This window comes from Protobothrops mucrosquamatus, unplaced genomic scaffold, assembly GCF_001527695.2.
Source record: "Protobothrops mucrosquamatus isolate PMUCROS unplaced genomic scaffold, P.Mucros_1.0 scaffold464, whole genome shotgun sequence".
In the NCBI taxonomy this organism is placed as follows: domain Eukaryota; kingdom Metazoa; phylum Chordata; class Lepidosauria; order Squamata; family Viperidae; genus Protobothrops; species Protobothrops mucrosquamatus.
This window is the reverse complement of record NW_015386785.1, coordinates 355,555-371,302: the sequence shown is the minus strand read 5'-3', so window position 1 is coordinate 371,302 and position 15,748 is coordinate 355,555.

Sequence of the window (15,748 nt, the reverse complement as noted above, 5' to 3'; positions counted from 1 at the left end):
TCATAAAAAGAATAAAACACGGATACTTGTTTACTTAAGGGATTCTTTTTTTCCGTACTCCATTTCAGCTGAATACCAGGATCTCTTCCCATTCCATAAATGTTCAAACCCACATCTATGTTATATCCTACAAGTTGGATCTTATGAATTGTTAAATTCAAAGGATTACAATTTCCAATCTTGCAGTCACCAGTGGTCACTCCTCTCGTGAGAGTTGCATATTTATAAGTATCCCACTGGTTGATTAAAGAAATTGAAAATGTGGCCCATACTACACATGTGGGACCATGTGGGACACCAGTTAAATATTTTATCCTTACACCTTCCATACGGGAGACACATGTATTTCTCATCTAACCTATATTTCCTTTCCCAATCCAATCCTTCACACCCTCCTTTAGACCAATCGTTCATATTTATGACCTTACAGGCATCAAAAATAAAACTTATAGGTTTATTTTTATCTTCAGTCTCTACTCTGGCCAACTCCCGGTTACTATAATGAGCTAATTTGTAAACATATTTAGTCTTTCACACTATTTCAGGATTAAAACATATTACTTCAGAATCAATTAGAGCAGTGATGGCAAACCTTTTAGAGACCAAGTGCCCAAAAACTGGCCCCACCCCCACTCCACCCCCTGCCCCGCCCCTGCTGCGCCCCCCATCTCCCACCCCACCTGCCCGCAGGGCCACTCACCACCTCCAGAGCCCACCGCTGCAGATCGCCCAGGCAGCCCAGCAGCGCTATGGCGGTCACGACCTCTGCCCACGCCCTGCAGCATCAACTGTGCACAATGGGGTGTGAGGGCAGAGTCTTGTCTACGCTGCCTGGCTGCCATGTCCTTGGCTGCGCAGCTCCGCGAGGGCCACGCTCAGGGGCGACTCCTTCAGGGGGGCTGCTGGAGAGGAGGGGATTGTGGGGGGAGACAAGGCTGGGGCAACGGCACGTGTGCCCACAGAGAGGGCTCTGAGTGCCGCCTCTGGCACCCGTGCCATAGGTTCGCCACCACTGAATTAGAGTTTGTTTTGGTGCATGTAGAATATTGAGTATTATTAAAAACACACACACCTTTTTCTCCATTGCAAGTAAACTGAGTATGATATATTAGAGTTTGTGTCACCTTGTTTCTCTTTTTAGTAGTCGTAATACACTCTCCACAATTTTTGCTTTTAGCCTCTCATGTTGTTTGGATTTGTGAAATGACAACTCACATGTTCCTATCCATCCTTTCTTTAATTGTATTGTGTTGACTACATGCTGAGGGGGTCCTTTTCCACACCTTAAAGGTAATGTAGATTTCTCTTTATGTCCGCATATTCCCTGTCTGAAAACACTTCCCAACTGTTTACACAGAATTATTTTTTTTTCTATTGATACTCTGTTTCTACAACAATGGTATATTTGTTCGTCAAACAATCTTGGATTTATACAGGGATGTATTCCCCCTTCTTTTCTTTTTTTTCTTTTTTTTTAAATTAAACTTTTTATTTATAAAACAATTAAAAAAAACATTGGATTTGACGTGACATTCCAGTATATACATTCTTATCAGATTATACCATATTTTACAATCAATTCATTATCTCTACATATACATTAAATTTTATANTGTTATTCCCAGCAAGAAGAGTTCAGGTTTTAACTCTAAGTCCAGTGTTAGTATATCCCTCAGCCAGTTTCGTGTCCTGTTCCAGTACTCGCGAGTCTTTGGGCATTCCCACCACATATGGTAATATGATCCTATTGCCGTTTTACATTTCCAGCATAGGGGTGAGATGTTCGAACACATTTTAGCTAACCTTTTAACCAGTATGGAGTAATCTTAATTATTTGTTTAGGTTTTCTCCATTAATTCCTGCGTTATATCCAGACTGAATAGTACTGTGTTTTCCCCAATAGCCACTACTACTTATGCACAAGGCTTCCACTTGGATCATTACCTGAAATATTATCATCAATCTTATAACCACGGACAAGCAATATACATTACTTCTTTTAGATCTTTTCATGTTCTTACATAGGTCCATTCTTCAACTATTACCGTATTTTCCGGCATATAAGACAACTGGGCGTATAAGACGACCCCCAACTTTTCCAGTTAAAATATAGAGTTTGAGCGAGAGAGAGGGGGGGGGAGAGAAAACTTGATGAGTAATATGCCAAACCACATGTGTAAAGGAATAAAATAGAATACCCGTATTTTCCAGCATATAAGACGACTGGGCGTATAAGACAACCCCCGACTTTTGAGAAGATTTTCAGGGTTTAGAAAGTCGTCTTATACGCCGGAAAATACGGTAAGTCTTGTGGTGTTTCTGTTACAAAAATTAAAGTAATCCTTTTTGGACTATCCCTTTTAAAATAATCTGGAACCAGTGACTCTATTATCAGTATATCACACTCATTCCTACAATCCCCATGAGCAGGTCCACAGTCCACACAATGCATACAACAACAACATTCAAAATATATTTGCAATTACAAAACCAACACATCAGGAAGTGAAATTAATTCCAAGGGTTCTCTTCTTGTAGACTTTGGGCACAAGATGTTCCACCAGTCAGCTCTGGCCAAATACGCCAAAATTCCTCCTGTGAAAACAGCAACACACAAGAACACAAGGGCTACCCACAGATATATGTCATTCTCCAGCATGAATGTTTTTCCTTTTCAAGGTGACCTTGAGAGGATCCATCTGCGGAACACACATCCACTGGTCCTTTGGTTCAGTCACCGGTCCTTTTATTCTCGTATAGTGAGTCCACCCTTTTTCTTTTGTCCGGACTGCAGTTTCAGAGGTTAACAACATCTGGAAGGGTCCTTCCCATTTGGGTTGTAGTTTTTCCTCCTTCCAGCATCGGATGAGTACCCAGTCTCCAATCTGGATCTTATGTACCAGGAACTCCAATGGTGGTGTTTGTGCCAAAAGCCCATGCTTCCTGCAATGATCAAGATACTGGGACAGTTTATGTACATAATGTCGTATTATTCTATCTCTACTAGATAAAGCATTCATACATATTTCCCCAGGAGTAAATCCTACCCCATATAATAATTCATATGCAGACAACCTGATATCTCTTCGAGGTTGTGTCCTTAGTCTCAACAATGCTAAGGGTAAACATTTGGTCCATGACATTTTAGTTTCCAGAATTAATTTACTTAGTGATTTTGGAATTTGCCCCTTCCACTTTCCCATTAGAGGGTGGATGCCAAGGAGTGTGAAACTTCCAGGCAATTCCTAAGGCCCTTGCCATCTCTTGTAATATTTTTCCTGTAAAATGACTTCCTTGGTCGCTATTGATGTGGGTCACCAACTCGTATCAAGGAATTATTTGTTCCAACAAGATTCTAGTTACAGTCTTAGTAGTGGTCGTGGCTGTTGGGAAAGCTTCAACCCATCCCGTTAAATGATCCAACAAGACTAATAAATATTTATATGTTCCTACTTTGGGGAGTTCTGTGAAGTCAACTTGTATACATTGAAATGGTCTAAAAGTAGGGGGTCTTCCACCAAAAGGTTGATGTTGCAATACTTGGTGGTTAATTTTTTTACAAATTATACAGGCTTCTACTATTTGATTAGCAACTGTGTAGATTCCTATACAGGCGTATTGTTGTAGTATACAATCCACTAACGCTTGTGCTTCCCAATGACCTTCATGTAAATACCCCATTAATTCCCTTGCTATTTGTTTATTTATTATTTGTCTTCCATCCGATAGGAACCCTTTTCAACTCTCCTTCCTGTCCTCCTATTTGAATTAACCTCTCTTTCTCTTTTTCTGTAAACACCAGATTTACCTCAGGTTTTCTTATTTCTGGTATTAATGAATAAATTTCTATTTCTTCTTCCCCTGCCTTTTTTGCTTCCTCATCTGCAATACAATTTCCTATTGCCTCAAAGGTGTTCCCTTTTTGATGAGCACTTAGATGTATTACCGCAATTCTTTTAGGCATTAATATGTTTTTTTAATATTTCTCTTATAAGTTCTTTGTGCACAAGTTCCTTTCCTTTACTATTTATCATTCCTCGTTCTTGCCAAATTTTCCCAAATGTATGTACCACTCCAAAGGCATATCGAGAATCTGTATATATGTTACCTACTTTCCCTCTAACAGTTTTAAAGCTTGGTTTAAGGCATACAACTCACAAGTTTGCGCAGACCAATTTAGTGGTAATCCTCCCGCCTCCACTAATTCTTTTGTATTTCCATTGATTATGGCATATCCATTCCTCCTCTTTCCTCCTTCCATTCTGGAGGAACCATCTATAAATAGGGATTCTCCCTTTTCCAAGGGCATTTCCTCCAAATCAGATCTAATCTTTGTTTGTAACTGTATTACTTCCGTGCAATAATGTTCCACCCCTTTTGAATTTACTTGCGCATTGGTTGCCATAAACTGAGCTGGATTTAAGTTATAATCAGTAGTTAATACCAAATCACTTTGTTCTAGTAGGATAGCCTCATATTTTAAAATTCTTGAGTCGGTTAGCCATCGTCCAGCTTTTTGTTGTAAAATTGTTTGGACCTGATGTGGTGTACTAACAATAAGAGTTCCTCCAAATGTTAATTTTCTACTTTCCTGGACGAGTAGGGCCATGGGTGCTATGGCTTGGATGCATGTCGGCCACCCCCTAATCACCGGATCCATTATTTTTGACAAAAATGCCACAGGTTTACGCTGGCCAGCCCAAGTTTGAGTTAACACTCCATAGGCAATAGAACCTTCAGTGTTTGCAAATAGGTGGAATGTTTTTTCTATGTTTGGGAGGCTTAACACGGGCACTTTTACTAAAGCTTGCTTTAGTTTCTCAAAACTTTCCTTTGCCCCTTCATCCCACCTGATGTTCCAAGGTTCTGCCTCTATTAACTTATCATATAGTTGTTTACTAAGATTGCATAGCCGTCTATCCACAGCCGACAATATTCCACTAGTAAAATAAATTTCCTCAAATCCTTTTTGGTTTTGGGCAGCACGTGTGTCCACAGAGAAGGCTCCGAATGCTGCCTCTGGCACCCGTGCCATAGGTTCGCCACCACTGATCTACATTATATGGGGGGGGGGGGTAAATAGGATCTTTTTACTTCTTCTTTTTGTACAAAGATTGGCATGGTGGATAGAGTTTCCACCACATCAATCCATTTATCAGGATTCCAAATTAATGCATATTCTAACTCATTATCAAGAGACTTGCATGATTTTTGTTTAACATATTCATACAAGTTTTGGCATGCAAAATAATCATTAGTACCCATTCGTGGCCGTTCCACTTTTTTATCCTCCCACCAAATAAAATAATATAAATTCACCATATCTTCTTTAGACAAATTTAGTTTGGTGATTATCCTATTATAGGGTGGTTTTCCCCAATTGCTTAATAAGAGTTCCAAAGGACTCTCTTTATCAATGTTCAGTCTAGGATTTTTCCTAATTTTCTTCACACATTTCTTTTCTGGGATATTATTAGAATTACCCATCCTGGTTTACTGTCCTGTTTTCTTGTCCTGACCAATCTAATGAGACCACAATTCACTTCACCAAGTCGCTTCCTCCTGTTCCCCACCAATCCTCTCGCGAGGGTATGGAAGTAAGGTACCAAGGAGTCCACACTCATTTCGTCTTACCACTCCTGGGGTGTTCGGACGTCTCACACACACTTCTCCCAGATCTCAGACTCAAAAAGTCCTACCCAGCCCTCCACCCGACTGCCTAGGTAGTTTTTCCCTCTGGTTTACCCCAGAAAACTTATCTAGGTCTATGCACAGAGTTGCCCAGTCACTGAGGCCAGTAATTCCAATCTCTCCCGTACTCCCCGTCTTTTCCCCTGCAACTCACTCTTTGGTTCGTGAAGCCAGTTGTCGGTCCAAGACTAAGGCACTCGGAGTTCGAGACCAGGCCGTTGAACTCAATGGGGCATGCTTCCCGGTGTCATTTCCAAGGCAATCAAAGTCCAGGATCGAATTACTTCGTTGCCCAACGTTGGGCGCCAAAACTGTTGGTTATGAAATCAAAACACTTTAAAAGAAATCCAACCAGTTAGAGTTGCAATCAGAAAAGAGTTTATTGTTTAACAAAACTTTAAAAAGCGGTTTGCAAAGCGCAGTGAACTCAAGTAGCATAACACAGTATGCCACGCTGTTGAGCCACACCTACAATGGTTTCATAGTTCAATTTTATACATCCTATCACGACGCCCCATTCCCTCCCCTGTGGCCCCATTGGCTTAGGCTTTGGAGGTTACAATCTATCAGAAGCGCCTAACCGGAATACATTATCTCCGCTCCTGTTTGCTTACATTAAACTAATAAGATACCTTCCCTCCTTTCCTGTTTATTAAGACCATATATGTACATACTTATCAATCTTAGAGGGAAGCTGACTTCCATCTCCTATACCTTTCAGACCAAGTAGTGGTACCAGGCACCAAAAGGTACAGAAAAACAATTCCTAGATGATGACTCATACCAGACCCCATAGTAACTCCTGTTTCTCCCCCTCCCCTCACTTGAGGCTTGTAATTTTCCAGTATACATAAAGCATCTACTCAGGCAATTGATTATAAAATAATGATTATAAAATTACAAATCAATGATTATATGATAATGCTAAAAGTATCTACATTTTATTTTTAAACTTTCTGCTTCTTTCAGTTATTTTCCACATGCTTTATTATTTTTACAAATAGGATTTGTGCAATCTGATAAAACCTGATATGGCATGATGTTTTTACAAGCCTTATCATCAAATTCCTCACAATATTATGTGATCCAATTATAGGTGTAAATAAGACAGGAGAAACTTGGATGAGACTTGGTGGTTTTGTATTTTCTTTCCTATAATTCAAAAACTCAAATACATGATGATTGTACAAAGTGGGATTGCAGACAGATTAACTCTATATTTTATCCTTTATCTGTCTCCAGTCTTATCTCTGTAGTTATTTATAAGCTATAAAGTTTTGTTTATATTACAAAATATTAATAAAGAAATAATTGGGGTAGGGAGCAGCATAGTGTGAAAAAAGTGATTTGGGAGAAAAAGTCATGAGGGAACCATTGTAAAGCAAAACTTTTCAGTAGGAGTCCAAAGGTGCTTTTTCAAGAGGCAGCTGGACTTTCTTGTTTTTCTTTAAAGAAGTTTCGCTTCACATCCAAGAAGCTTCTTTAGCTCTGAGCCTAATATGGTTGTCCCAAAAGTGCTTTTTCATATCTAATATGGTTAAATTATGATAGGACGCATTTTCATTTTTAATTAAAAATAGTTATGGGTAAATTTAAATAAGATTTGAGCTATGGCCACTAGAAGAGAAATGCAAATTATTTACCCATGTCTTATGATCTGCCTTCTAGTAAACCAGACGTTTTATTGTGATTTCCTTTCCCTATGTCACTGTTCTTAAGAATTGAAAAATAAAAATGAAGTTTCTGACAGATATAATCAAAGCTCTGTTTATAGTTGCCCTGTTTTTTTTTAAAAAAAATATTAGTCAAGAATTCTACTTTCCATAAAAAATCATGCTTTAAAATGTTAGTATTAAAATAAATATGTTTCCCATTGTTAATAAAGTAACAGTACTATGTATACTTTTAAGTGTATTATATAAAATTTAGGTATTAAATGAGCATATTAATATCTCTTTTATATCTCAAATATTAGATTGCATTTCATCTTTTAATTAAAATATTATGCTACTTTAGAAAAAAAATTTGTTGTCAGTTTGATACATTCCTTATTACTTTGGATTTAATTCCAATAAATTGCGCTTGAAATGTCAAAGTATTAAAGGATCAAATAAATCACTATGTTTACAGGAAGATCCAACATTGGAAACAAACTAAATGCCAAAATGTTTGGTAATAATACTGACTTTTATTAAGCCCTGACTTCTATATTGACCCTTGGACTTACTTGAAAATTGGATTTTTTATTTCAATAAGAATTAAGTGTGCTTTTAAAATTCATCATATCCTTGCTTATACTAAAAATAAACATCAAAGCTCAGACTGGCTCCAGTGACATGGTATGTTATTTTACACTCTTTCTTCTATTGGCCATCTGCAGTTGTGCTTCTGTCCAGGAAAAAGTCCAGTTCCCAGAAAATGCTAAACATCAAGAACTATCTATGAGTTATAAAAAAAAGCCACATTTCAGGAAAAGTAAATCTTTGTGACTTCATTCTCTGTCTTTTTGGGTGTTGTCTGAAACCTGCATCAAGCTAAGATGGTGGTGGCTGTTAGGCTGATGTGATGGAGCACCTTTGATTTAAGCATCGAATATAAAGCAGAAAGGGAGAGTAGACTTAGACCATTTACATAACATTATTTCTTGACATCAAGTACTATCAGCACTAATAAAGTTTGGTTTAACGAGAATTAGAAGGTCTTCTTAGGCAGCTGGTTTTGGATGTCACAGAAATATGTACATCTGAGGAAAAACATTTATTAAAAGATTTTGTATTACGCATAAAAATAATTTAATTGTCCATGAGACTTCCACAGCAAAGTATCTGGCCTGATCCTGAAAGTTAGCTTGGAAGCACGTAAGTAATCAAATAAATATCAGTCTCTGCTATCTTAGACTATAGTAAAATAAGTGTAAGTTGATGATATAGGATAATTGTTCTGACCCAGACAGGACAAGTTGCTTCTCTGTCCAGTCTAAGGCAGACAGACCACTCAATAGAAACGGTTTTACAGATAAACGTTTATTCCAGAAGAAATACCTGAAATCCACGAGGTTATTCTTGGTTTAACATCTCTCTGTCCGTTCCCATAGGTAAATTTATGTTGGATTTTCCCCTCTTCTCCCAAGCGTCACATGATGGGGTGATTGTGGGATCTCCAGCCGTGTGGCTGCATGTGATGCCCAAAGAACAAAGGACTACCCCAGGCTAGTGTCCAGGGATCCTCTCAAATGCCCTCTGGAAACTCCTCCCCCTGACCTGTTACTAACGTTAGGGTTACATAGAGTTGGGTTACATGGAGCTATACGAGGTTACATAGAGCTGTACGAGGTTACATGGATCTATGTGATCCAGAATACTCCCCGCTTGGAAATTTAAATTTCCACTACTAACTAACTGAATAGGAAAAATATAGCATTAAAGTATACAGTACTCAATGTTGACTAACTTGTGACTACATAGGTAAAAAACTTGGTATGAAACATGCATAACTATTGGTAAATATAAAGCATGCACAATTAAGCAAAAAATAAGCAAGTGTTACATCAAACAATGCATAAACACAATACATCATTTGAGGTTCTATCTTCCGGTGCAGTCTTCATCAGCTACGGTGCCAAATCGGTGATCAGCCTGGTACAAGTGTCTTTGAATCACGACCTGACTCACGTGGCTTCAGGATCTGAAACTCAGCTTGGCAAAGTAGTTCATCAGCTGGGTGGGCCCGGTGTGCAAGTCCCATGGGCCAATAGTTCCGGTATGCGTTCTTGTCTCAGATGCTTTCGAATTGCGGGAGGCGCCTGTGACGTGATTGTTGTGACACGCTGGAATGTGCCTTGGATATGTGGCGAAAGGATGAGGCCCTTCCAGACGCATGGGATGGAGCCACGTGCGACCGTTGGGAGGGTGCGTGTGAACGGCAGGAAACTTCAGACTCGGCCCTGTCGACCAGTCTGTCCCTCAGGCGAGGAGGGCGTTGTGGGCTCTCTAGAAGCTTCTTGCGTTCCTCGTTCAGCAACTTGAGGCTTCGCATCTCCCTATCGACACTTGAGTCTCTTAATTGCCCCTGAATGGCCTTGAGTTGCTGTTCGGAGTCCATCCATTGTGCGAAGGCGTCTTCCTTATCTCCTACTAGTGCGTAAGCCCGGTCGGGGGAGAGATCCTCTTTTTGCTCTTGGTGGAGTTTGTGCCATTTCTCCCAGCATCTTTCATGGCGCTTGTACACGGTGTGCCATTTCTCCAACAGGTTTGCATGCATGGCTTCAGTTGGCTTTCTTTGTTGTCTCAGATCATAGTGACTCTGAGATGTCTTTGGCCTTACTGAGGCTTGAGCTCCAGCATCTGTGTACAGGTCAAGGGTGGCTGTTTGCAGCGCTTCTCCTTGGCTGTCTGGTTGGGGTGTCCCAACTAGGCTGGTTGGTTGAACCCCTTCATCTAAATCAGCGGGACACTCTGCCATGGTTAGGATAGGTTCAGTGTTCTTCTCAGCTATTTTGAAGCAAATTTGAAGAACTTCTCTCTTTGACCACTAGGGGTTGCTACTTGCAGGTCAGCTTCAGAGGTGCTGTCTGTGGGTGGAGGTGCCTGGAAGCGTTCTCCTGTGCTTCTTAGCTATTTAGAAGCAAATTAGATGAACTTCTATTTTTGACCATTAGGGGTCGCTACTTGCAGATCAGCTTCAGAGGTGCTGTCTGTGGGTGGAGGTGCCTGGAAGCGTTCTCCTGTGCTTCTTAGCTATTTAGAAGCAAATTAGATGAACTTCTATTTTTGACCACTAGGGGTCGCTACTTGCAGATCAGCTTCAGAGGTGCTGTCTGTGAGTGGAGGTGCCGCTGGGTGCGTTCTCCTGTGCTTGAGGGTATTTCAGCGTAATTCACTTGTTCACCACTAGGGGTCACTTTCTGTGTATCAGCTACCGGGGTGCTCTTCTTTTGAGGTACACCCTTTGTCCACTAGAGGGCTTTCTCTGGGCGTGATTAAAGGCTCGCGTGTAGCTCCTCCTTTAACCACTAGGGGACGTCTGAAGAGAGGTCAGCCAAATTCTTCCTATTACCACGTTCCTGCTAGTGGCCACTGAGAGGCATAAACTCCCACCTGGTCGTTATGTTGCAGGCTGGAACACTGGGTCTTCAGCTTGTGATAATAGGCAAGGATTGTTTGCTCTGCTGTCTCCTTCTTAGTCTCTCAAACTGGAAGAACTTGGGTCTTCAGCTTGAGTGGGTGAAAGCCCTATTAGGGTGTGCCTGCAATGTGCAGAATTAAATTATGAAGTTGTGATGTGAGAAAAATTTTTTTCAAGGTGGCACGTGCAGATTGGCCACCAGGGGGCGCTACTGCCCTGCTATTGGGGCCTCTGTATACCTTCTTTCCATTGGCATAGTTGAAATTCCAAAGGGAGGGGGGAGTTTAGCATCTTTCGCCAGTGTTGAGGTTTTATGACGAGCGTAACTACTTAATAGCCCTCCTTGACAACCTGGTTGCTAAGCTCTGGCAATAAAGGCAGTTTTATGGCCTGGAAGGGGCCCCTCTCTGCTACCTTCTTAGCTAGCAAACTCATGAAGAAGAAGCAGACATGTTGTTACTTTGTTACTCTTTAGACATAAAGACTTTAAACACTCAAGTTTCAAATCATTGATTTGCATTAGACAGGGTGGGAGACAGGCTTCAATCTTTCAAGCAGTGAAGAGTGTATAACAAGGGGGGGGGTGTCGCCCCTTCCAAGCCTCTACCTGAACTTTAGAGGCAGTTTAAACAGTTCTTTTGCAAACGGAAATAGCTTTACAGGCAGTTTTCTAAAACACTCCTCGCATTGCCCCAAGCTGTTTGAAGTTGTTGGCAAAGAGATTGATTTCAGAAATGCAGCCTTCACATGCAAAGAGTTTTTTGTTGCTGTTTTAAAACTTGGCTTGCAGAGATAACAGCAATTAACAAGACAATGCATCCGAATCACACTTTCAGTCACGTCAAGTTACTTTCACATGCAAGAGAGTCTTTGTTTTTACTTCTTTAAATTTGCAGATCAGAGGAAGATTAATCCCATCAAATTTACTATTGCAGGAGATCAGAGGAGAATTAACCTCATAAATTTACTGTTCTGACCCAGACAGGACAAGTTGCTTCTCTGTTCAGTCTAAGGCAGACAGACCACTCAATAGAAACGGTTTTACAGATAAACGTTTATTCCAGAAGAAATACCTGAAATCCACGAGGTTATTCTTGGTTTAACATCTCTCTGTCCGTTCCCATAGGTAAATTTATGTTGGATTTTCCCCTCTTCTCCCAAGCGTCACATGGTGGGGTGATTGTGGGATCTCCAGCTGTGTGGCTGCATGTGATGCCCAAAGAACAAAGGACTACCCCAGGCTAGTGTCCAGGGATCCTCTCAAATGCCCTCTGGAAACTCCTCCCCCTGACCTGTTACTAACGTTAGGGTTACATAGAGTTGGGTTACATGGAGCTATACGAGGTTACATAGAGCTATACGAGGTTACATGGATCTATGTGATCCAGAATAATAATGGTTTTATTTTTTTGTTATTTACAGATTTTAAAAGCAAGATATACAGTATTCTAAAACTATTGAATAATGCAAAATGCATGAATATTAATATTTATGTCACTGAATATTGTGAATTGTGAGTAGGTTTAGGGGGAGGATCAATGTAGTCTTAAGTACTGCTTTGAAAAGAAATAGTACTGTTTTTTTAGCATTCTTTCCCAGCAATTAGCAATGCCAACGGTAGAAATCCGTTGGTTGCTATCTCCAAGATAGAGTCTGGGAGGAGTGGTATGGAAATATTTAGCCTTAGAAGACCTCATTGGAAATGAACCTACTGATCTCTTTACTCCACCAATGAGATGGTAGTGGGAAAGTTGGAGTGTGCTAGATATGTAGGCATGCTGGGAGGTAGGGATAGTGCTGAAAGTAGGATAAGAAGTATAGATTGTCCTGGTGATATCTGGTGTTGCTGACCAAAGAGCTTAAAAGAAGTACAAGCGTACACTTGATACCATTGGAGCTCTAATATTATTGCCACATAACATGCAACAGGGAGAAAGCAGAGCTGCTTAACTCATACTTTGCATCAGTCTTCACACAAAAAGAAACTATAGCCCAACATACCAAAAAAAACCACTGCAAAAGACAAACTAGAAACAAAAATTAAAATAAGCAAGAAAATGGTAAGAGAACACCTATCCGACCTTGATGAATATAAATCATCGGGGCCCCGACAAGATTACATTCCAGAGTTCTGAAGGAGCTGGCAGATGTTATCTCAGAACCATTGCACCACATCTTTCATAAATCTGGAGCACCGGGGAAGTACCTGAGGATTGGAAAATGGCTGATGGGCTCCCATCTTCAAGAAAGGTGAAAAAACGGACCCAGGAAACTACAGACCAGTCAGTTTAACATCAATATCTGGGAAGATCTTGGAAAAGATAATAAAAAAACAGATCTGTGAATAACTAGAAGCAAACAAAATTATAACTAGTAGCCAGCATGGGTTTGTTAAAAAGAGATCATACCAAACCAATCTTATTTCATTTTTTGATAAAGTGACCAAACTAATAGATCAGCGAAATGCTGTGGACGTAGTATACTTAGATTTCAGTAATGCATTTGATAAAGTAGACCACAACCTACTCCTTGGTAAGCTTGAAAAAGGTGGAATAGACAACATCACCACCAGATGGATCTGTAGCTGGCTGGCAAACCGTACTTAATGAGTAGTCCTCAATGGTACTACATTCTCATGGAGAGAGGTAAGCAGTGGGGTATCACAAGGCTCTGTCTTAGGCCCAGTACTCGTCAATATCTTCATAAATGACTTAGATGAGGGAATAGAAGGGGAACTCATCAAATTTGCAGATGACACTAAACTGGCAGGAATAGCCAACACCCCAGAATACAAGCTCAGAATCCAAAAAGATCTTGGGCCCTATCCAACAAAATGAGTTTCAATGTGGAGAAAAGCAAAGTTTTATATTTAGGCAGGAAAGATCAAAGGTACAAGTACAGATTTGGCGAGACCTTGCTTAAAAACAGTAACTGTGAAAGGGACCTTGGAGTCCTAGTGGATGATCACTTAACCATGAGCCAGCAGTGTGCAGCAGCAGCCAAAAAAGCTAATACAATCCTGGGTTGTATAAACAGTGGTATAGAATCAAGATCACATGAAGTATTAGTATCGCTTTATAAAAACCTAGTAAGACCACACCTGGAATACTGCAGCCAATTTTGGTCACCATATCACAAAAAAGATGTTGAGAGTTTGGAAAAATTCAGAGAAGGGCAACTAAAATGATTAAAGGCCTAAAACATATGAAGAACGGCTGCAGGACTTGGGTTTCGCTAATCTAAAGAAAATAAGAAATAGGGGAGACATGATAGCAGTATTCCAGTATTTGAGGGGCTGCCACCAAGAAGAGGGAGTCACGTTATTCACCAAAGCATCAGAAGGCAGGACAAGAAACAATGGTTGGAAACTGATCAAAGAGAGAAGCAACCTGGAATTGAGGAGAAATTTCCTGACAATGAGGACAATTAACTAGTGGAACAGCTTGCCTCGAGAAATTGTGAGCACTCCATCACTGGAGATTTTTTAAGAAGAGGGTAGATATGCACTTGCCTGAGATGGTATAGGTCCTCCTGCTTGAGCAGGGGGCTGGACTAGAAGACCTCCAAGGTCCCTTCCAGCTTCTATTCTATTCTATTCTATTCTATTCTATAATGATAATTTCCAGGCAGCCATTGAAGGCCGCTTTTCCTGGTTCAGGGAATTCTGGGAGTTGAAGTCCAGAAGATTGGATATCCCTCTTCTAGACAGTTAATATTCCTCAATTTCTTAGTAACTGCTTGGTCACTGAGGAGTTAAGAAGACTTGAGTTTCAACATCTCTAGGCTTTAATGTCTAATATCCCAACCTGCAATCTGTTTATATATACACTTTAATTAATTTGACATTTCTACCTATGTAAATAGAATACTTAATTGTTCAGATATATTTCAACAAGGTTACAATTAATTTTACATGTTTTCTGTTACTGCACATTATTTTTCATTACTTTTTAACACCACAGATTTCAGCATCATGCAGTTGTGTCCCAGTCAACTGCCTTGTAATGCTTCAAAATCTCTTGGAAAATTGCAAAGCTGTGTACGAACTAATCATTTTTAAATGCTGATGGAACCACAGAAATGAAATCTGGAGGCAGAGCTGGGTAAAAGTAATTTTCTGTCTTATATGCTTCAGTGGTCCGTAAGGAAACTTCCATGTGCCTTCAGCCATTACCATCCATTTTCTCAGCCATCTATTCTTCCACCTCAAAGTACAAGCTGATTTTCACTGCTACGACAGAGGTTAATTCCCAGTTGATAAAAGTTGGGAAGGAATATATATGACTGGGTGTTTTTTTTTCTTTCCATAGCAACACACTTCACACTTGCTCATAGCAATATATTTTACTTCTATTTCTTTATCGTACCTTTTCCTCTGGGAGAGTGCTAGAGACAATAATCAGATTATTTTTGAGGACAAGAAAAATAGAACTTCATATATAGATTTTGGGAAGTCACTATAGAATTCCAATCTAATTCAGCTGAACAGCATATTTGTTCTTCATTCTGAATTCAGAAGTGAATTCCATTATATATCGTATTTGACCCAAATTAGTGTCAGGTGAACTGTTTGTAGACTAGAGGTATATTTTATGGTATGACAAAGATTTGTAAATTATAGCCAATAAAGAATACGAGCACTTTTACTCCAAATCCTGCCCATTTGGACTTTGCCCCATATGTCTGTTGAAGGAAAAGTCTTCATCAGGGTCCAGTCCAAGCTGGGAATAAACAACATGGTGACTGCTTTAGAAAGAAGGTTGTAGTTTATTAAAGAAGAGAGCCAGACAGAAAGATGGCTCTGGAAGAAAAGAGTGAGCACATGTAGTAGGAAGTGGGTTTTTGTACCCTCTTGGGCTTTTGTTTGGAGTTGTTTCCTGTTCCTGTTTGAAGCTTTGTATTTCCTGTGTCATGTACTTTGACCTGAGTCTGA